The following is a 22429-nucleotide window of genomic DNA, read 5'->3' as shown; positions in this document are numbered from 1 at the left end:
GAAGGTCTCTCTCGTTGGTTGTTGCAGTGACGGCCGAGATGGGCGTGTACACACAGCGAACGCGACAGAGCCCTGCTCATAATTGGGCGGAATAGAGAGCGCGGTGGGTGGAGGAGGAGGAGGGGGGGTTGGGTTGGGTGCTGGATTGCGCTTTAGGTCACAACCATTGGATGAATCTCTCACATCGAGAGAGAGAGAGGGACGCGGGCGGGCGAGCGAGCGAGCAAGAGATAGCCCCCCCCGGCTTTTTTTTGGATGAGAACAGCGCAAACCTCCCATCACACACGGACGAGTGAGGGAGGGAGCGAGCGAGCGAGCGCACGGACACGCGGAGTAGCGGGCGTGACTTAACAACAACGCCGCTGACGCAGAGAGAGAGAGTCAGCAGCAGCGGCGGGGCTGTAGCGAGGCAGGGAAACCACGGCGAAGCGAGCGAGCGAGCGAACGCCGGGCTGTGTATATGGGAGGCGTAGGAGACGGACGAGTGTAGAGAGCGAGAGAGAGCGAGAAAAACCCACAACCAACCAACCACCCTCCCACCCCCATAGCATGCGCATGCGTCCTTGCCAGATGCCATATTGGAATGAGACTTGGGTAGCTGTGGACAACACGTCGTTGTGAAAGTAGTGTGCGGATAAAGCGCTCTGCGCCTCGGGGTGGGGGGGGAGGCGCTTCCCTTCCGAGCGTTGTCGGTGGTGGTGGCGGTCGTGGGAGAGCACGCGAAGGAGACGGGGAGGCGAAGAACGCCGCGAGGTGAGTGGAGGATGAGAGGAGGCTTTTAAAGCCCCGGCCAAAACGCGATGACGCACTTGCCGTGTGTGTTGTGTTGTGTGTGGCGCACACGGGATTCGCAACGCGGGTTGTATTTATCGCGTGTTGTGCGTGTGTTTTGCGCGAGTGAAATCGCGAGATGTTGCTGTTGTTGCTTCCCCCCCCTGATGATGTTAAAGCGAAATTTTAAGACGATAGTGGGGACGGAACCCAAATATAAGTTGCAGGTTGAGTGCAGAGTTTCATTTTGCGTGCGCGCGCGCGCGCACAATTGGCCTAATTGGGAGTTTGGGTTCGATGTGATTACCAAGAGTAACAATGTATATTTTTGAACGGTGTAAACGTTGCCTTGAGCTCGCATCGGCTTCACCGCAACAGCCTTGTGGGGTACATTGAGAGTGTTGGGCTTGCAAATAAGACTTGACTTTGCTCTTGTGCGTTTCGGTAATTATATTATGGGAGGGACGGCGGCGGTTAAATATATTCAGATTTGCGTTATGTTAAACGTTCTTCTTCTTGGTTCTTTCGGTAAAGTCACGTAGAAGGGAAATAATAAAATAAAAAAAAATAAAACATAATAAAATGCAATTCTCACGACGTTTCGGCCACAACGCAAGCAGCCGTCCTCAGGTGAAGCAATCGAAATTTAAACGTTCTTGTATATTTTGCACGGTCACAGACAAACAAACTGTTCACCACTCGCCGCCCTTACGACTTAAATGTGACGTCCGTGCTAATTATCCGTGGCAATGGAGAGGCTTGTGGGGAACGAGAGAGGGAGGAGGATGTTTACGGATGGATCTTCGGGGATGGGTAACGGCCGCTCTAAGCAGCCACGCAACAGCGAGAGAGACATTCTGCGCTGTAGCGGGGGCAGCACAATTGTGTTTGGAAGGCGAATTCTGCTCGAATAAACTCGCTCCGTCCAACATCTCGCACGCATCACACATTGCATTACACATCACACCCCACACAGCCACTTGTGTGTCGGCTTCACCCGCATGTCTTGTTGAGAAATGCAGTCAGTATCGCATTGTTACAGTACCACAGGGAAGGAGGGCCACATGGATCGTCCCATTTTGTAGTGCGTTACCCTAAAATAAGATTGTCTTGGGTTTTGAAGGTACATCGGTAGTAACGTCACCGATCGTGTATACATTTGTGTGTCCTTTCACGGCGGTGTTATTGACGATTGCGTTGATTTTTTTTTGGGTGGGGGCGGGTTATCTTCGAGACAATTCCACCCCCCCCTCGTAAGCGACATGCGTGAGTTCTAGCCAACACGCAGTCACAACAAGCTGCTTTCACATTGGAATCTTGAACGTGATAGTTCCCTCGTGATAAACGCCGCATACTTAGAGCGGTGGTGCAGTGGTTAGCGCACCGACTGCCCTATGAATCCGGACCCAGCTGAGTTCGATTCCCATCCACGGCTAGCATCAGTGGCGAGTGATATCTTGAACAAAAACATGTTTGCTCCTCGCCTATCCTCGCCATCCCCCGCATTGCCCAGCGGTGAAACGCAACCTCGTATTATCTTGAGCTCTTCATCCAGCATTGGATTGACAAGGCGACCTCAGAACAGTACCCTACGCATTACTGTTGGACCTTGCAAAATATACAAAAGTCGGATCTTTTTTGCTTGGGGGGGGGGTGGTTTGTACGCTGCAGGCGTTCCCTTTTCTCTCTCGCCTCACTCCGCCTGCGGCAAGAGCAATAGGGTAAGAAGCAATGAACATTGCCAAACGCTCACCGTGGAATAACGTCACCGTGGAAGAGCCTCACCGTGGAAGAGCGCCCGCGTGCATCCGCGGCATAGAGATCGGTTGTAGATGCTGGCTGCCTGATTGGCAGGTGACGAGACTGCTGACAAGAACGAAAGCCACGTGAGAGGGCATTGTTGCGGCTAGTGACAGGCAGACAACAGCAGCAGCAGTCGCCTTCCGTATTGATCATTTGCGTGTACGGCTAACACGCGGGGAGCGCTGCTAATCCACTTTTGCAAAGCGGGGCCCCACTCTTTTTGCATGCAATGCATACACATGCATTGCATGCATGCAAGTGTCATAATGCGTTACAACAACGGGCACGCGTGCACACACAACGATCCTGCCGTATGGCCTTAACAGACTGTTGGGGAAAGTGGTGTACGTGACCACCTACGAAGGTAGGCAGGGCACAACGACGCCCGGCCGCCTTTGTCTCCCTAGTTGCGATGTTTACTCGTTTGAGGCCGAGTCGACCTAGGGGAGGCTCGGGATTCTGATAATCCCGCAGCGCGCTAACCGCAACGCTACCGCCCCCCTATCCACGCACAACACACACACAGACCGATGCCAATTCAGAGCGGTAGCCAGCCCAGCAAGAGAAAACACACACACACTCTCTCTCTCGACTGCATGGTTCCACGTTGACTCACGCTATTTGGCAGAATTGTAGAGGCGAGGCCGTTCTCGAGTGCCGTTTTTGGAATTTGCATGCGCGCGCCATGTGGCAGATGGGAGGGGGGGACCCCCTTGAGTGGACGATACACTCGATTATTTAACATGCATTATTTCACACGAGCAAAATACAAAGGTTCCTTCCCGCCCCCCCCCCACCACAGCATAGTCTTTATTAACACACTGCTTGTAACAAGTGCCGCTATTGAGCGCTTACGAAGGTCAGCGTGATGCACGAGTGTGTGTGTGGAGGGGGGGGGCGCTGAGTCGAGAGGAAGCCCAGCTTCGTATATTCGCCACTAATTTTGACCGTGGCCGAGAAATCCAACTCGGGTGTGCTGGCGTCGTCACGCCGGGCGCTCACCACTCGGCACACAAAGACAAAGATCCCACCCCCCCTACCTCGTGTAGCCTTAACATATTGTTGGGGCAAGTGCTGTTAGCGAGCACCCATGAAGACCGGCACAAGGGGGTGGGTGGTCAACACCGCGCCCGGCCACCTTCGTCTCCCTAGTGGCGATGTTTACACACCGCACCAGCTACTCATTTGAGGCTGAGTCGACCTAGGGGACGGACCGGTTCAAATAATCGTCACCGGTGTTGGCCGTGAGCGGCAATCGAACCCGGGTCGCCGGGTTCGTAGCACAGCGCGCTACCCGCTACACTACCGCACACACACACACACTTGCGCACACACACATACACACTGAAACACGTGCGTGCGTGCACACGTGCGTCCGCTATGAATGAACAAATGCTGCATAGACGCACGCGAAGCAGCGGCTATGCAATTTTGGCGAAGGCGCTGGGGAATTCGTCGAGCCAGTTGTTCAATTTGGGTGCCTTGAACTTAGTTGGCACTGACGTTGGTTGCATTGGGCGCGCACTTCGCTGGGTGAGCGTTCATTTATGCGTGGCAGGGAGGCCATGACGATGAACGGGGATATCGGGAGAGATAATGGAGGGGGGATGGTTTGGGTTGCGTGGAATTCACTCACTCACTCCCGCCTGCCATACGTACTGCAGACTCCCTTCCCCTGGTCAGTTCCAGGCTCGAGACCCTCATTTTCTCCTCCCCCTCCCCCTTTTCGCTCTCTGATTAAATAAACAAGTGCGCTTTCTCCTCTTCTGCATGTCTATTTGCCACCGTTTTATACAGCGTCTTGCTTTGGTATGCATGTCTACGACTTGGGAATGCCTTCATCCAGCAGTGGATGGCCCACGGCTGCTTCTGCTGATGATGATACCACATCCAATTTGTATTTCATTCATCACACCACGTGAGCTCGCTAATTGACCGAACAGCAATTTGAATGTTTTCAACCTCACTCGCAATTGTTCACGGGAATGTGGCGATTGATGAACGGAGCAATTATAAAGAGCATTACTACATCGTGATACTGAATCGGTGACCCTAACTAGGCAAAGCAGCGAGCACGATTAAAAACGTTAAAAGAAATGTGAGCACTCCGGCTAAAGAGACAATTCAAACGACGGGAAAATAACACTGCAAAGTAATTGTGTGGATAAGCTTGTTCTGCAAAGCCACGTGGCCACTGAACTAGAAACATTGTGTGTGGGTCTCTATATATACACACGGATATATGAGATTATACGCCAATATTACTCTCATAATAAGCTATCGCATGATAAGTGAGTTAATAATTGTTATTGTGGAAATTGCAAGTTCATTGCGAGATGATGTTTACATTTCGGTGAACGCCACCGATGTTATATGTTGCCCGGCTTCGGTTGAACAACAGAAGACAGCGATGCTGCTGCTGCTGCATTGTTTGGTGGCGCACAAAGCACATTGAACGCACCCTCCGCACACAGATTAGTCGAGAACACTGCCAAAAAAAGAGAACACTATAATAGGCGACGTTACGGGAACTGACCCTTTTTCAGAGGGTTCTGCGAACCAAGAATGGCCATTGCGTTTCCAATCTTTAGGGCAGTGCTATTCATAAACGTATTGAGGGCTTTTTGTGTGTTTGGGGTTCGCGTTCCTAAAACCACGTGCGCTGACACCACGGAATCTATAAACACGCGCGCGCACACGCCACAGTCTGCGCAATAAGCCCTCCCAGAAGCACAGTTATCTCAACGACAATCGAGCAAGAAGGGGAGGGGAAAAAACCCGCCGCTGACGACTGTTTTATATCGTGTGCGCGGTCTAAAGATACAGCTGCCGATGATTATAGGACGTTAGGATTGTTACGCATTTGCATTGCGCGGGAAGGCAGTAGTGATGGGTTGTGTGATGTTGCAGATCGAGAGTTGCATTTTATATAACGCCCTCCTGTGCGTAATGCTCACTTGTACGCACTAAGAGGCGCTATCATCCCGCTGAAAGAAACCTGCGGGACGGGAGAGAGACCCACGGGGGGTGGTGGGTGTGACGACGACGACGATGAGAGTTAGCGTCGTACGAAGGCAAACCTTTCAAGTGTAAAAGCTTGGTTTATCTTGAAGCAAGATTTGTGGCGGGCTTACTCGCTCGCTTTATCTGCCCGCAGTGTGATGCAGTTTGATTTGCGAGTCGCCGCTACGCCCTGCACTCGAGTGGCCGGGGAGATAGAGAGAAATAAACAAATCCCACACGCATATACACAATGGACACGGGCAGCTTTCAATTTCCACCCAGCAACCAAACACCCGCCTCCTACTCCACCCACGCCGCTAAAATACAAAAAACAATGCCGAACAGCAGACCCCTCCTCGCCCCCGAACGAAACCCACCCATCACATTTCACTTGTTTCTGACCCCCCCCCCACATCCATGCATCTCCTTCTGAGCCACGCAACTTCTGTCTATGCTCAGCTCCTGTTCGGCCGGATAGAAGGGGCCTAAACGGGCACCGCTCTGGCTAGAGAAGAGTTAGAGCTGATGTGGCACGGAGGATGTGGGGCTGAGTAGACTTGCCGATGAGCGGTACCAGTGGTGTCAAGATCGACCTCTGGATGAGGTTCTCGAAGGACTTTGCTGGGCAGTTGGAGGCAATCGCCCTCCAGCAACAACGGAGGGCAGAGGAGCGATGCTCACAACAACAAGCGGATTCGCCGGTCGGCTAAAGCGCAGTGATTTTGCACAGTGGGGAGTACAGTTGGTGTATCTACTAGCTATCTCAGTCGATCAACACCATGGCACCTGGGTCTGTTCCATGACTTCCTTTCCAGCAGCCCTTTGACACGTCACGTGGCCTCAAAGTGCACCGAGCATGGCACAAGCACCGTGGTGACGTCACCGCCACTTAGTGCTGAACGACGGCTGTTATGTTACATGGCCAAATAGTACAGCGGTAGAGACTTCTGAGTTTATGCCCTCTGTGTCCTGCAGGGCTCACATTCTCACTCGATATTTTCCGTGACACTGCTCGTCCGGCCTGCGAGTGAGTCGCGCTTATCGGCGTAAGCCGCCACCGCCGGAATACAAAGTGCGCATAATCTGCAACAACTCTATCCATATTCGAATGCTTCTACGCTATTATATCTGTAAGCCTATGAGGATAAAAATACGCACCGTGACAAATAGTTTGCCGGAACAGCGCTCTGCACAATTCCAATGGTGAAAGTGGAGCAATGGTGAGCCGGATACAGACACTCCACTAAAGTAATAGAGATACCCTGTAGTAAAACATTGCCCTTTCATATCACAGCCGCCACGCGTCTCCCACCAATCTCAATGTCAAATTAGCCGGTGAAAAAAGAGGGAACATTCTAAATCGGTGGGGTATCTATAATTGGAGCACCGTGTGTGTATACAGTATACTTTAACAGTTATGTCTACATGGATGGGCTTTTTAGCCTAAATGTGTTATTTATATTCTCCACAACAACGCTAATTATAATTTTTAGTTATGTGTTATATAATTGAGTATCTAACTAGGACGCCAGAGTGTAAATAAAGTGCGTGTATTTTATTAACACATGGCAACTTTCTGGCACAAATCTGGCGGTTCACCGGTATTGATTGAAGCGAGCCGCTCTGCTGGATCAAGACGCGGTGCTGTCGAAACCGGTCCAGAGTTTGCTTGTCTTGAATCAACGCTGTTGAAATTATGCACTCCCAGAAGGCCGTGCGGCTGATGATGGGTTGTGTAAGACACATTATAATTGTTTATGTGGAGAGATGGACATGTGAAGGAGACATTGCTTGTTTATTTTGTTCGTAGCCTTAATGTTAAACTTCTTTCGCACCCCCGGAGAAGCGCATCTGAACCCGTGCGTGATGCGGTGATCGTCTTTGTTTCGAGACAGTCCTGGGTGGCTTAACTCGGACAAGTTCACTTGCAGAGGTTACCGACATCCAAACTTACTCGTCGGCTCGTGTTTAGTTTGCTGGGTGGATCATTACACCGCGTGATTGCGACAGACTGGAGCGATGGCTCAGGGGAGAGGCCTTCATCCAGCACTGCATTGATCAAGGCTGATAATCATTGCGACGATAATGATGATAATGATGTTGACGATTAACGTTACTGTCATTTTCCCAGTGTGGGCGATTCTAAGCCAAGGTGCTCCCTCGAGGAGAGCGTGTTTGCTCTGTGTGTACTGCACACCTGTGGGGCCACTGGTTGGCAACTCTGCTGACTGGTTACCATTCTACTGGGATCCTCTGTTGCTTACCGTCATGTCCGTTGCTTCCAGATGCTCAGCAGTGCTTAGCTCGTATTATGGAACGAAGGCATCAGGGACAATTATAGATCTATATATATATTTGCGTGACTAAATATAGCGTCGTTAATCGCACGCTTGTGTGAGTCTACCCCAGGGGTCTGCAACCAAAATGACAAGAAGAGCCATTTTCGAATTTGATAAAAAGAATAAATCTTGCTGCAATGCATGTGAATACGGGGACGGTGACCCTTTAATGAATAATGTCGCGAAGCAGCAGTCCTTAAAGAGTTGCATTGTGGCTCCGGACCTCTGGTCTACCCCCTCGCGTGCCGTGCTGGCCTTCATAGGTGCTCGTGAACAGCATTTGCCCCGATAGCCTGTACTGCCATACGGGGGGAGGGGGGGGTCATTGTCTTTGTTGGTCTGCTGAACAAAAGTGGAATTTCTTAAAGACGTTTCGTCTCGTAACACTGCCGCTGGAGTAAGTAGGCCAGAAGCTACGCTAGCAAAAAAACCACACAAACCAATCCCTTATTTACACAGAAATGTCTCGTCGATTCCCAAGACAAAATTCTGGAGAGCGTCCTGCATTCGGACGCGTGGCAAAGTTCTGTGACTACCAGGGGCCAGGTCCGCTGTCACCGCCTGGCGTTGTTTCTCCATGGCAACACCCTTCCGTCTGGAACGCCGTCCCCGCCGCACATTCGCAGCAGTAGCAGCGGGGCAGTGTTCAAGCCACGCCGACTTTTTTGAGAGATGCGTCAAGGCCCCCGCTAAGTTGTTTAGTGTTCCCCCGCCACCTTTTATACCTGGCTTGCGAGCATCACTGGGCCTGGCTGGCACGCCTCTCGGACCTTTGTGTCCGTGGAAATATTGAGCGCGTTACAAATTGCGTTCTCGTTATTATTATTAATGATGATGTGTGTTTGGCTTCATGTGGGTGGGGGGTGGGGGGAAACTGGAGTACCTGGAGAAAAACGCCCGGTTTATTCGGGCTAATGATGAAACGTCCACACATTTTAAATTCCATAAATCGTTGCTGTCCTGCCATATCCTGGGCAACTCAGCAGCCCAAGGCTGCACATTATCTGCTTATTCCCAGGTAGTCTCCCATCCAATTACTAACCGTTCTCAACCGTGCCTAGTCGGCATGTAATAATATACCTCTAAGCAATGATCTGATTGTCATGATTTGGAGGTCACAATTCAAATCAAGAACCAGTAATTTAAAAAAATAATATTTTCCCTGCTCATTTGTATTCTTTCTCATCGTTCATTTGTTAAGCGAGTTTTGTTGCCGCCGTGACGTTTAAAAGCAACATCGGCTCACGCCGATTTTTACGAATTCTCTTAATTTTGGGGTTGTGATTTGAATCAAGAACAATCTTTCGTTTTAATCGCCTCGATTGGGTTCAATGTAATATGACATTAGCACACACTTATCGCAAACGGTTGGGTAAATTGACCGTCAAAGCCGTGCTTCGTGAGCATACCATTCCTGTTCAACGCTGAATCATCGTTGACTTTGTCCAGCCCGGGTTTGCAACCTCTGACGAGTACTCGCACGCAGGGAACGTTGTCGTAGGCAGGACTGATGAGACGTTCTTGAATCCGGTGGTTCCTCTGCGTGTGCTATTTATACATCCAAAAATGCGACGCGGCACTAATAGCCGGTAATGTTCAAGTAATTCTCTCGAGCATGTGATAAAACACAGCAAAAATTAGCCGAGGTCATAATACTCAAATTTGCGTTTAAAAACCTTACCAGCGGCCGCGGTTGGGCGCGCGCTTTTAAAATGATTTACATGCCCGCCTCGTTAAATGGGGCGCTGTTAGGAAACGCAGCCTCGGTGTGTTTTGTTGTTGCGGACGCGCCGCGGGTCTCTCGCAAGAACGCGCCGAGCTGTGGGTTGACGACGCCACGGGCGAGTGCCGCGTGTGTTCATCAACGGCGGGCACGTTTCACGCAGCGCTAAGATGGCGCGCAACGGTGCGCCTCGGTTTTTACAACCGTTCCGAGCGTTAAACCATCACGAGTTCTTTTTTTTGATCGTAGAGAGTTGGAGAGGCGTTAGGGGTATGTGTTAACCTATTTTTGTTTTACCTTGTAAGGCCCTCCCACTGAGCTATATAGCTCTGTTCAGAAGTGACTTGGCTATCGTAAATGATAGCTCAATGAAGTGGCTTATCACGTGGACATTTATAGCAGCCAAATAGTATAAAATGCATGTTGAGTCTAAATGTGAAGGGGAAAACCGGAGCACCCAAAAAAAAATCCACACGACCACGGGGAGAATATGCAAAACTCTAAATATGCAGGTCGTTCAGGGTCAGGATCAAACCCACGATCTCCTGCATACCGGGCGAGGTAGTTAATATCTCACCACCGTGGCACCCACTGTATGTATGGCGATTACCGCATGCCATTCAGTCAACCCGTGGCACCTGGATCGGTCCCGTGACCTCCCGCCAGCAGCGAGTCTTTGACGCTTCACGTGGCCTCAAAGTGCACCTAGCCTGGCACAAGCACCACGGTGATGTCACCGCAACTTAGTGGCGAATGGCGGCTGTTGTCAATTCGTTACAACACACACAGATTATCACCCTCACGATACGCTTGTTAGTTTGCGCGCGAGTCTCGACTAGTGATTTACGCGATCGATTTGCCAACGATGCTCCAGCGTTACCCACAGGCTCATGGAGCGGACAAAGCTGTGCAAACGGGACAGACTAAAATTAGAAAACAATACCAAATGGGATGGTAAAAATGAGACGAGCAGTCGATTCTTAAAACTGAATCACGATTCCCCAATTTGTGACAATTACGTTTTCTGCTGCATGAAGGCTGCGCGTTAATGTACAAGGACAGGACTGTTTTATTGACCCCAGGAGGACGATGGCTCGATTTGACCCCCGATGTGAAATCGAACTCCCACATCTTCCGTTCTTACCACCGATTAATTTTAACCACGTTTATTTTAACGGATAAGAGGCGTGACCCGGAAGCAGTGGCAAATTCATCTCGAACTCCGTTTTAATCGACATGCAAATCACTTGGGTGGGGGGGCGTGACCTCCGCGGGAAGCCCTAAAAACATCCGGCTAATCGTGATGTCAAGTGGCAGCGAATGACGATTTCCCGTTATCCGTGGGTGGGCAGAGTGTTTGCCATATCACGCGTACGTTTCAAACGCTTTGATAGATTCCAGCGTAATCTCCAAGTGTTTTTTTAGTTTTTTTTAATTGTCATAGTTTGTCGGCCAATTAGGACGGCGATTCTGATATAAATAGTCTGTCCACCTTTCTTGATGAAATGTAAAAAAAAAAGCTCATTAAATTCTGCGGTATCGGATGTACTCGAACGAATTTGACTCTCACCCACGCTGGGCTGGTGGTGGTGCCATTCAGTGTTGCTTGTGAGTTGTCAAACCCCAGTGAGTTATCCCACAAGTAAGCCACAATTTCTAGAACTCTATATATATATAAAATGTATTTCAAAAAGTCACCCCGAATGTATTATTAGAATAATAAAAAAAAACTCTGAGAAGGTCACCTAATTTGAGTCACTATCTGCCTTGGCCGTCTTGTCCGCTGGTAACTGTATGGAGATATTCACAGACTAGTATCACGCGGTGAAAGAAAATGCCATCAGCCAACCCTGTGCTATGTATGTATGTATGAACTTCTTACGCACTGTACGTAGCCAACCAATCGGAGGTGCTAAAGTGGGACTTTGAGAAGAAGACGAGAACCGCACGGATATCCACAACACTCCCACGCGGAAGCGGACAGATGATACGAGTCTGCACTCTGCCCTCAGCCCGGGGGGGGGGGGGACACAGGAGTTTCGTAACATCTGTGTATTCCACCAACCCTAGTCGCCTCCGCAGTGCTGGATTACAGGCCAACGTGCATAGCCAGCACCATCCGGCTGCATTGGAACACGAGTAGCGCAGTCAGCCAGCGGACAACAAGAATCACGGATACGAGGACCTTTCGCTGCGCGGTAATTGTTTCTTGTTTTGTTCCGTTATTGTGTCGTTTTCTTCCACCCAAATCGTATCCCGATTGTGCTATCAGCCGTCGCGTCACCAGACGAAGCATCCTTTCGGATGTCGGTTGTCGATGCAGCGAGTCTCGAGGATGGATACTAAGGGGGGGTGCGTGATGGGGATTTTAAAGACGCCAATGTGAGCTGGGAAGAGGCACGCGCTCTATCAAAACGCAGTGCCTTGCGCTGCTACTACTACTTGAACTCATTAAACACGGAGCAATCATGGCACTGCTGAGTTAGTGTAATCCCACAGCAGAGTCACGGTGTGAAAAGAATTAAAGAGTGAAAGTGTTGTGAGATGCACCTGCTAATGAGCTCTGGGCAATTGATGTCGGAGCTCACTCGTAGGAGTGCGAATCTTGTTATTGTGCGTTATGAGTTGCGATAATGTCGCTTCTTTTCTGTTTAAAAATGGCAGTGGCTTTAACACATTGCGTTTTCATCTCATTAATCTTCGCCTTTCACAGGTGAAGCTGTGTTAATGAAAAAACAAAGTTTTTTTTTTATATCCACTCGTTTTTGTACCTAATTGAAAAATTAACCCATTTTACCTGGAGAGTAAACTTAAGTTTCACTTACTAAAAACATCTTGCTAAATTGCTCAGGAGCTGGGTTTACATTTCAAGTTCGGTTGCATTATATTTTTTTAAATGATATTGAGTAAGTGTGGCAAATACAACAATGCATCTGTCTGTCTATTGAAATCGCTTCTTTTACTGACAATGCGTGCATTGAATCGTGTGCGTGAGAATGTATGACCTACGATCTATGCAAACCCCATGCTAATGTAGCGTTATGCTAATTGGGTCAATGAGGCAAACAATAGGAACGAGACAATGCAAATGAAACAATGTAAATAACACTACTAATGAAACGCTGTAGATATGAGACACTGTACATCGGACAGTGTAAAGGAAAAAAATTATTTGAGAAACAAAAGAAACTGTACGAATGATGCAGAAAAAAAGTATCCATTCTTGAATCGAATTGTGTACCTGATGAGCAACAATGAATCAACTGCTATGGTGAGTTTAGTGGTGAATTGTTTGGCCTATTTATCGTCGGATACATTATGCGTAGGGCAGGTGGTGAAGACTTGAGTTTTCATCAATTTCCGACCCTAAAAGATATCCTGACGTCCCAATATTTAATCGGGCAAAAAACAAAATGTAGCGCGAGTTGGAATGGGCATTTGTGGGTGGCTGATGGCATTGAAATATATATTTTTTTAGCATAAATTGTGCACGGTGCCCATCGCAGACGAGAATTAATAACATAAATTAGTGTTGCAGTATTAATGCACACACGCGCTCGCACACGCACGATAGTAGCATTGTGATTTGATGTGGAGATGTTAATTTTGTGAGGGAAAAAAACACACACAATGGAAGTATCATTCTTGCTGTATCGCTCATTAACATAACACTGTGCCCCATTATTGCTTAATACCGTGCAGTTTTATACGCCGTTTGCGCATTAATTGCACTTTAAATAATGCATCTTAAGTAAGCGAATTCAAGTGCATGCTTCGAAGGCATTTTCCTGCTCAATCGCGGTGAGTTGCGGTGCGCTCATGCCCTGAGCCAGCCGATGGTGGAAATGCTGGTGGAAATTCCACATTCCCGTGGCGAGGACCCACAACTCCAGTGGTTTCGATTTAAAGCTTTCGTGACTGCAGGGATTCATCTTCTTGGTTCTTTCGGTAAAGTCACGTAGAAGGGAAATAATAAAATAATAAAAAATAACATTTTATTATGCTTAATTTTTATTATTTTATTATTTCCCTTCTACGTGACTACCGAAGACTCCAGTGGTGTCAAGGCAAAATGGTAAAGGTGCAGCAACTCTGCAGTCACAAGGCCACACCACGGCTGGTGGAAGAGAGGAGTTGGGGGGGGGGGCTGCATTAGACGGAGCTCCGGGTAGGTTGTGACTACTCGTGGTGCTGTTACGCTATGCGTGACCACGAGATTGAACGCGCAAGGCGATCACGTGGGTTGAAGTGGCACAACGCGTGACGCGTCAAGAGACTGCGCCACCTTAAAGTGCGCGCTGCCCCAACCTCACCACCGCCCCCATAACCCCGTCTCAGCTGCCCGTCTCTAAATTTAACGCGGACAGTTTCCGCCGCAACCCGGGGGCTGTGCTGCCTGGCACCCGGGCGGGCACAGGTCCAAAAACAAAGACAAAGATCCCCTGTGTAGCCTTGACAGGCTGTTGCGGGGCAAGTGCTGTTAGCGAGTAGCACCTATGAAGACCGGCAGGTCACACGGGGGGGGGGGGGTGGCGGTGGTGGGGGGTGTGTGACCAGCACCACTCCCGACAAAGACAAATATCCCCAGTATAGTCTTAACGGACTGTTGGGGCAAGTGCTGTTAGCGAACACCTATGAAGGCCGGAACAGCACCCGAGGGGGTGGGTGGCCAACACCACGCCCGGCCGCCTTTGTCTTCCTAGTGCCGACGTTTAGGCACCGCACCAGACACGCGCACTCTCTCGCACGAAAACAAACACCCCCCCACGCACTCCCCCCCCTCCCCCCTCCACGTCTCCCCCCCCCCCCGCAAAACTCTCAACTTCCTCCGAGCAACAACTCTGCCTCACTCCTCCCAATTAGAACAATTTTGACAAGTAATTTCCTGCAGTTTAACGGCGGTTTAAGAGTACGCCCGGCCTGAGTTGTTGCCGGGCCAAACCGAACTAGAGCAGGGGGGGGCGCACGTGCTCGCCTGTGGGAAACGTGGGCCCCCCCCCCGCCGCTCCCTCCGAGGCTCGTTCGCAGATTTTACTCCGAGACCTCGGCTCCGAAGGTGGCGATCGTGGTTCGCCGAACGACGACGACACCCCGTCGATCGCCCGTCAAGGGGGGGGGGGGGGCGTTTGTCGGACGCGCTCCTGTGGCCGTCCGGAACACTCTTCCGATTAAGCTATGCACTTTTAAATCTGTATTGAAAACTCATTTTTGTTGGAACTGCTTTTCGTGTTCATTTTGTGCCTTCCACCCGCACCTCCGATGAGCATGGTTGGCTACGTATGGTGCAAAGTAAGTTCAACGTGCATAAAAAAAATTCCTGTAGCCAAGGCGATTGTCGCGGTCACCCACCCAATATTTGTAGAAGTGGCGAAAGAGACACCCAGCAATTCGTTTTTGGTGTGTGTGTGTGTTTTCTCTGCACATACAATAAGGTGAATGAAAATCTCGAGTGAGGTGATTATTGATCCTTTAAATGCAGTGTCGTATGAAGAGTACCGAATCATTAGCCGGTAGTTGCATCGATCTAATACGATAACATAGCACAAGGGGGGGGGTGGGGGTGATCTGGCAAAGGGGGTTGAAACAGTTGGCGAGGTGCAGTGGGATCAGCAGCTTTTGCCACGATTGTACATCGACGAGCAAACCACGCTCATCCGTGTGTCCTATTACCCGCGACTCCTGTCATCCGTGGAACAATCATTCATAATCAACAGCCATCGGTGAGCGCTCGCTGGTCAGGGCACCGCCGGCCGGATGGACGGCCGTGGCTGCCCTTGAACCACGGTGACCACGCCGAGTAAATCCACGTTTGGATCGCAACACAATCTGAACGATTGTGTTCGCGGCAAGACCTTCCGGGGGAACGTGAACTTTAGGCGGGTTCGCTTGATAAAAGGACAATGATTGGGTGGAGTGTTTCCTTTCGGTAGTGCAGCAAGGGCACGGCTTAGCATAGAGAGCCAACAGTGGATTCGCCATGGTTGAGGATGATGATGACTTTGATAATGTAGTTAAAATATGTCTCGTTCTGACCATGTCTGTTAAAGTGGTGCACACTTGACCCGAGTGTAATTGCAGCAGCTACGGTGAAAATGAATTAAATGAAACAGGCGTGTTTGCTTTAACAAGCCCGCATCTGTTGATGAGACTGAGAAATTAGAAACCTGTCCAGAGTTTTCTGGGAATTGACCAAACAATATTGTAATATACATATGGAGATACGGGAGAGAATTACGCTCTGTTTTTAATTTGAGTAGTATAGTCGTTCAGTATCGAGAAGCCACTGCTGCTGTGGCTGCAACACAGAGCCCTTGATCCAGACAAACCTGGGTTTGATCCCCGGTGAGGGCATTTGGAAAGTCGATTAATTAGTCCACCATTCTGTCTGTCCACACTGTGGGGGAAATGACCTACTGCCAGCAAGTTCATAAAACGGTGGGCGACTTGCGGTGAGGTTAACTATGAGTATACGCTCCTTCCGTGACCTTTTGGTGGCCATGTAACTCTAGGCAATTTATATGGCCTCAAGAGAGGCAGCGGTATTTCACTTCTGAATGTTTGAGCATGCCTTTGCCTGTGAATACACCACGAATTATCTTCCCAGTCTATAGTTGTGTCTACATATAAGCACAAAATATAACGAACAAAATCGTTATGCATGTTGTTAATAGTGTTTAAACTTTCCCGTATATTCATGAGTAGGTGCGGAACTTGTGTTTAGTTTGATGTCCTTCCCATGCACCTCCAATTAGCACTGTTGGCTGCGTACGGTGAGAAAGAAGTTGATCATACATCCGGGCATACGCATGTCTTAAAAGTATATATATTTTTATCGATGTCGAACTTGTTGTACTGTGCTTATCCTAAAGTGGGTTACTCCATTGACACACGTTGAAACGAAAACTAAGACGTCTGAAAAACTTGCTTGGTTAAGCTGACCTCGATTGTGATGTTCTGTTTGTGAATGGCGAGCCAAGTGCGTTATTGATTCCCGTAAGTAATTGCTGATGAACTCTTCTAAGTGAGCAGTGATGAAGCACAATCAATGTGTAAATGTGCACTTGAACGACCAGGCCAACGAAACACTCTGCATTTCATGTATGCGTCACAAAACACGCGTTGCCTTGAGATGCTATAAAAACGCAGTGAGCAGCGAAATGTTTGCAATTGAAAGAAAAGGTCGAATTCCGGTTGCAGGTTCAGAACACTGCATGCTGTCTATGCGCAACGGGCTACACTTCTGCACCGCACAGTAACGGGTCCACAGCAGTTAGTCGATCGGCAGGTCGTGTGCGGGTGGTTGTGTTAAAGTGTGGGAATCACCACCACCTTGCGAGAACATTTGGCCAGCGTGGAAGGGGTAGGCCGTAATAACTACTACTGGAGGTGCGCTCCTGAGCTCCATTCTAGGAGCGGACACCCCTTGAGTGATCGGTTTTCCCCCTTGGCAGCCGTGGACCATCGGGGCCAAAATAAATGCGGAGGCAGAAACAGAAAATGTCGATCAAAGTACGGAGAAATATTATTGTGAAAAGAAAAAAAAACCCGTCGCGAGACTTCGACCGGGCACGCAGGCAAAACTGAGATCAAGCAAGGGGGGGGTGAATGTGCTGAGTCTGGCGGAAAACATCGCGAGTCAGGTGTTGTTTCACTGGCTGCCCTTTTGCCTGGACATTCACGTGTAATTGAGAAAAGCCATCCATTTATTAATGAGCCTCACGTCCCGGGGACAGGTTTGCCATCTGCCACAATCCCCAACTTTCCCAGACGTTCCCCAGTTTTTTGGTTGTATTTTCAGCCACGTTGTTTCTCACCGGCCCCGAAATAATAATTAAAGAATATATTTTTTTTGCGTGGGCTTTCGCGATTCCTTAACAGAACGATGATCGTTGAGGCCATGTGCATTGTGAAGGATTTCGATAACAATGTTGTTGGGTGCAAATGGATTATTATTATTGTCTCAAGTCACTCGTAAATACGGTGGTTAGCAGCGGCTGTGTGTGTGTTGTGTCCTTTCGCAGTGAGCGCACAACTGGAATGTAGAACTCGGTACATCAATGTAGGTATGTGGTGACGTTAGTGGCTTGCATGCCATGATTTGAACCTGGCTGCCTACCTTTATTGGTCAGAATTTGATGGATACATGGCCATGTTTAAATAATAATAACAACAACATACTTGTAAAAGTGACAATGTTGTCGAGTGATTGAAGGTTAATGACAAAAATTTTGGCATAAAACCAATGGATGGCATCAGCAGAGAGTGAGAGAGTGATGGATGCGTTTGATGAGCCCTGACCAACACAACTTCCCCATGCCTCACCGATGAAAGTGGGCAAGTATGGGGTGGGTCAGTGTAACATTTACGAACTAGCCTCCTGACCAATACATCATGGACAGGCCTTCATCCAGCAGTGGATTGACAAGTCGGCAATTTATTTATTTTAAAATTGTAAAAATGTCGTGTCTTTTTTTGGCAGCTGGTGGTGGATGCTTCTAACTCAATATTCTCGAGGCGTTGCTGTTTGTGTGCGCGAGAGACACTCTCACCGGCGGTGGTCGTGAGAGCAAATGTGTCAGGGACGGTACAGCAAGTCGGTTGCTGACCAACCCTGCGTGTTATTGCCTCGTAACACGGCTTTTCCCACGGCTTTTCCCACTTCCTCCCACACGCAAAGATATCTCCACCCGCCCCCTGCACCCCATAGGGAATTGTCCAATCATTCGCAAAGCCGCGGAAGCCTCCTGGAAATAAAAGGCATTGTGGGGACTCGGCGTGGATTTTCCCGAGTAAATAAAGTCACGTTATCGCTGTATTTCTACTGCGTGCGGGGGCCATATGACAGTCACACACGCAGCACACACGTGTCTGCTGTGTGTGTGTGATCGTTGCAAGGAGAGGTGTGGGTGGGGGGGTGGATCTACGTGAATGAATATGTTTTTGAACGCCTGCTGTTTTTCACACGAAACGATAAAAAGTGGAAAAGCGAAACCTTGCGCCGTGGCCGCTTTGTTTTTGCCCATTAGGCACTCGCGCCGCGTGTGCCACCCATGGGGGGGGGGGCGACCTGAGGTGTGACCTCGCGCGTGCTCCCCTCCCCGCGACGCTCTAATGGTCGCGTGTGGTGCCCGCTCGCCAGAGACGGACCCCCTCGGATTGTCTGTGTGCGGGCGCCGTTCGTAACCCTCGCTGCACGGTTGTCAAATGTTTGTGCTGCTGCTGCTGCGCTTGTGCGTGGAGCGGTGGCGCAGTGGTTGGCGCACCGCGCTAAGAAATCGGGCGTGTGCCCACCAACGAGCGATAACAGTGGCGAAATATTTGAACCGGTTCTTGGCCTCCCCTCGGTTGACTCGGCCTCAAACCAGTACCTGGTGCGGTGTGTAAACATCCGTTGTGCGGGAGACAAAGGCAGCCGGGCGTTGTTCTGGCCACCGACTCCTTCGTGTGCCGCCCTGGCTTTAACAGGTGGCTCGCTGACAGGACTTGCCCCAACAGTCCGTTAGATGTTATACGGGGGATCTTTGTCTTTGTGTGTGCATTAGAGCCCTACGCGCATGCCCGCGTGCTCGGCAAAAGGTAACCCTCCCCACCCAGCCGACTCCCAGTAATGCGCTGTTTTGGGGATGCGATATGCAGCGCACGGCTAGAAATGAGCTAACAAATGGATGACAAACCGTGGGCAGGTGTTGCCTTGTGTCGGTGTCGAGGCTACCTTAAGCGAATGACCGGCGGAATAAAAACAAAACCACCAGTTTGACCAGCTCTCAAATGCTTCTCCGGGGTTAAATTCGCACTGGCGTGCCGGCCTTGGGATGATCCCGCGTCTTTAAAACCCTGAAACCAACGTCGCTTCGCCCGCACAGGTGTCGGGGGTCAGGTCCCAGTCTGTGGTGTTTTTCACTCGCCGTTGTGTTTTTTTTGGCGTCGCCTATTCGTTACACGTCGAGGCTGTTTTTGTGCATTTTTAATGTTGAAGCTCGGGTTGCATTTATGCCCTTTTACACACGGGAAGGTTTGTATGGCAAAGCTTGTGGTGAACGTGCGCTGCTTTTAGCAAAGCAGGCGTACTGTGATTGAGCAGCCGCGGCTGGATGCATGCATGTGCTTTATTTTACACTGAATCTAACAATGTCCGAGATTGACAATGGATTTATACTGCAATATATATAGAAGTAAAATAAAAAACATGATAATCTGACATTGAATACATACATATTCTCATGAATATACTTAGCTAAAGTTGTATCTGTATATAAAAAAGAGCTTTCACTTAAGAATTCAATTATTTAATCACGTTTATTTAATTTGACGCCCCATTCTACCGAAATCTATTATTGAATGGCAGCAGATGTATGTATGTATGTAGAACTTATTTCACACCGTACGTATTTGGCCTGCTCTTCCAAGCGTGCTAACCGGAGACTGGAGCCATGGCGAAAGTCGGTGAATGTGCGCTCGCTGCGCCTTGAGCCCCACTGTGACCTAAGTTCAATTCCAGGTCACCAGTGGGGTGGTTGGCTGAGCCAGTCATGGTCCGGGCATTGCTGAAGTGCGGTCAAACAAACCTCCAAGGCTCTCATGGTGTGGAAAGACTTTCATTTAGCAGTGGATTGACAACAAAGGGGCTGAAAAAACTTGAATAAATACTGGAGCTATTTATCTTGCTTGGTATTCATATTCCTAGGTTTTTTCGGTGAAGTCACGTAGGTAAAAATTAAAATAAATAAAAGTAAAATAAATAAAATAAAAATAAAAATCACGACGTTTTGGAGGCGACACAAGCTTTCCGTCTTCAGGTGGAACCGTCACAGCACGACAGCTGTATCCACCTGAAGACGGAAGCTTGTGTTGCCTCCGAAACGTCGTGATTTTTCTTTTTCTTTTATTTATTTTACTTTTATTAATTAAAATTTTTACCTACGTGACTTTACCGAAAAAACCTAGGAATATGAATCCTTGCAGTCACGAAAGCTTCAAATCTAGAATATCTTGCTTGGCTTTAGCGTTCTGCTGCAATGATCTTATAGCACCGTCTGATTCATGGCATGGGGTGGCAACAGTCAGTTTTGCCTGGCTGCATTTTGGCCTCTTGAATGATTTACCTCGTTGTGAATACCCCACCTTCTGAAGAGGGCGCATTGGAAGCGTCTACAATGGGGGGTTGCGTACGTGTTCAAATGCGGCTGCTTCCCCCGTAAGGAATTAGCAAGTGAAGAGACCAGCCTATGAATAAATAAACATGTGTGGCGGAGAGATGGCAGAATGGATGTCTTTGCTGGCACAGAATGCGGTGCTTCCCGCGTGGAGTTTTTGCATTAAACAGCAGTTTGTGCATTTAAATCAAAACGCGAAAGTCAAATTGGACGTGCTTAAAATTCATCATAGATTGTTTGCTTTTTTTCCCTTTCCCCTTGCGTGACTTTTGAGTTATTTTAGCAAATCGGCAGCTGGAAACATTCTGTCGTGTTGTTCTCTGGTTTTCCTTAAATGTTGTTTCATTTTACATGCGTTATTTTGTTGTTGTTGTTGTAAACATTTGCAGTGCTTGAGGTCTGTTACGATAAAACTCTTAAAAATCGATTCTTACGCTCGTGGCATTAGCCTTATATTCCGCGCACACGCCGCTCATTTTCTTATCATTCACGCAATTGATGTGCAATTTGTGTGAACGTTTTACGTTGAAGATAATGACACGCAAGCGAACCGTTACAAACGAGACGACAAATCGAGTACGAATGGAAAATGGAGATGGAAAAAACAATCTTCAATAAAACCGAGTCGCGAACCACAAATAAAGTAATTTCGTCATATCTCGCAGGCGACAATGGGCTGTTCTCAATCGCATTCAAGCCGCCCAAGGCATGCACGGCTGTTTCCTTCACGAATGAAGAATGAGTCGGCCCCGTCTCTTGTGATTGTGGTCAGTTGCGATCTGCTAATCACATAACTGACCACCACCTATTATATTACACAAGAGGCTATGCATCAAGCTACCAGACTCCATGTACAGCGTTAATATTTTGTCAGTTCCCCTTCAATTGCCGTACGAAAGAAAGAGCAGAGCACATTTTTTCGGCCAGGGTTGGGAATAATATACCGAGCAAGAAAACCTTGGAGTGAACTCCGTAAGTTGATGCACTGCGTTGGTACGGACCGTCTCCTGGACATGTCAACAACATTTCACCAAGCAAATTGAAAAGGAATATAAAAGTAACTCAGAATTTGAAATGAACATCAATACTCTCAGTAACAAATGTTTGAGTCTAGCCGGTCTGCCCTGTCCCCTTACCTCTCGTCATGAACCCTTGCGGGGGGGGGGGGCAAGGCGGGTAAATAGACAATAACAACAATAACAACAACGATAAAAATAATGAAGTTTGGAGACGATGAGTCGACTCTGTTCTGTCCTCCGTAGAAGCGGGCGACTTCACAACTAATGAGCACCGGGGGGCGGGGGTAGGGTTTGTAAAATGACAAAACTTTGTTTCTAAAGTCCTCTTCAGAAGGGGAATTGCGTATCTGCAACAGCGATCAGAAAAGCCCTCCACGTCACACCGCTTCTCAATTCTACAGCACCAAGTCCGGCCAAATGTAGATGTTGTTTTCCGATTGTGGGCGCGAGCACACGCGCCTGATCTTGGCTTTCGCCGTTGGCGCGTCGTCGCACGCACGGACACAGTTTTTTTTTGCTCCGTAATTATTTTTTCCTCAGTGGAATGTAATGAGAGCACGCGAATGTCACTCGCGGGGGGGGGCGGTCAATTTGCAGTCCCCCCTCGATGACTTAAAT

At 48.9% G+C, this 22429-nt stretch overlaps 1 protein-coding gene across 1 annotated transcript in view; it reads left to right on the top strand.

The window, feature by feature from the left end:
* The first annotated feature begins 191 nt into the window (after nucleotides 1–191).
* LOC144944285 (scm-like with four MBT domains protein 1) overlaps nucleotides 192–22429 on the top strand; it is a 75317-nt gene continuing 53079 nt past the window's right edge. The window contains exon 1 of the mRNA XM_078872310.1: nucleotides 192–753. The gene's annotated coding sequence lies outside the window, so the exon portion shown is untranslated. The remainder of the gene's footprint in view (nucleotides 754–22429) is intronic.

This window comes from Lampetra fluviatilis, chromosome 34, assembly GCF_964198595.1.
Source record: "Lampetra fluviatilis chromosome 34, kcLamFluv1.1, whole genome shotgun sequence".
In the NCBI taxonomy this organism is placed as follows: Eukaryota; Metazoa; Chordata; class Hyperoartia; order Petromyzontiformes; family Petromyzontidae; genus Lampetra; species Lampetra fluviatilis.
This window is presented reverse-complemented; position numbering and strand designations above follow the sequence as displayed.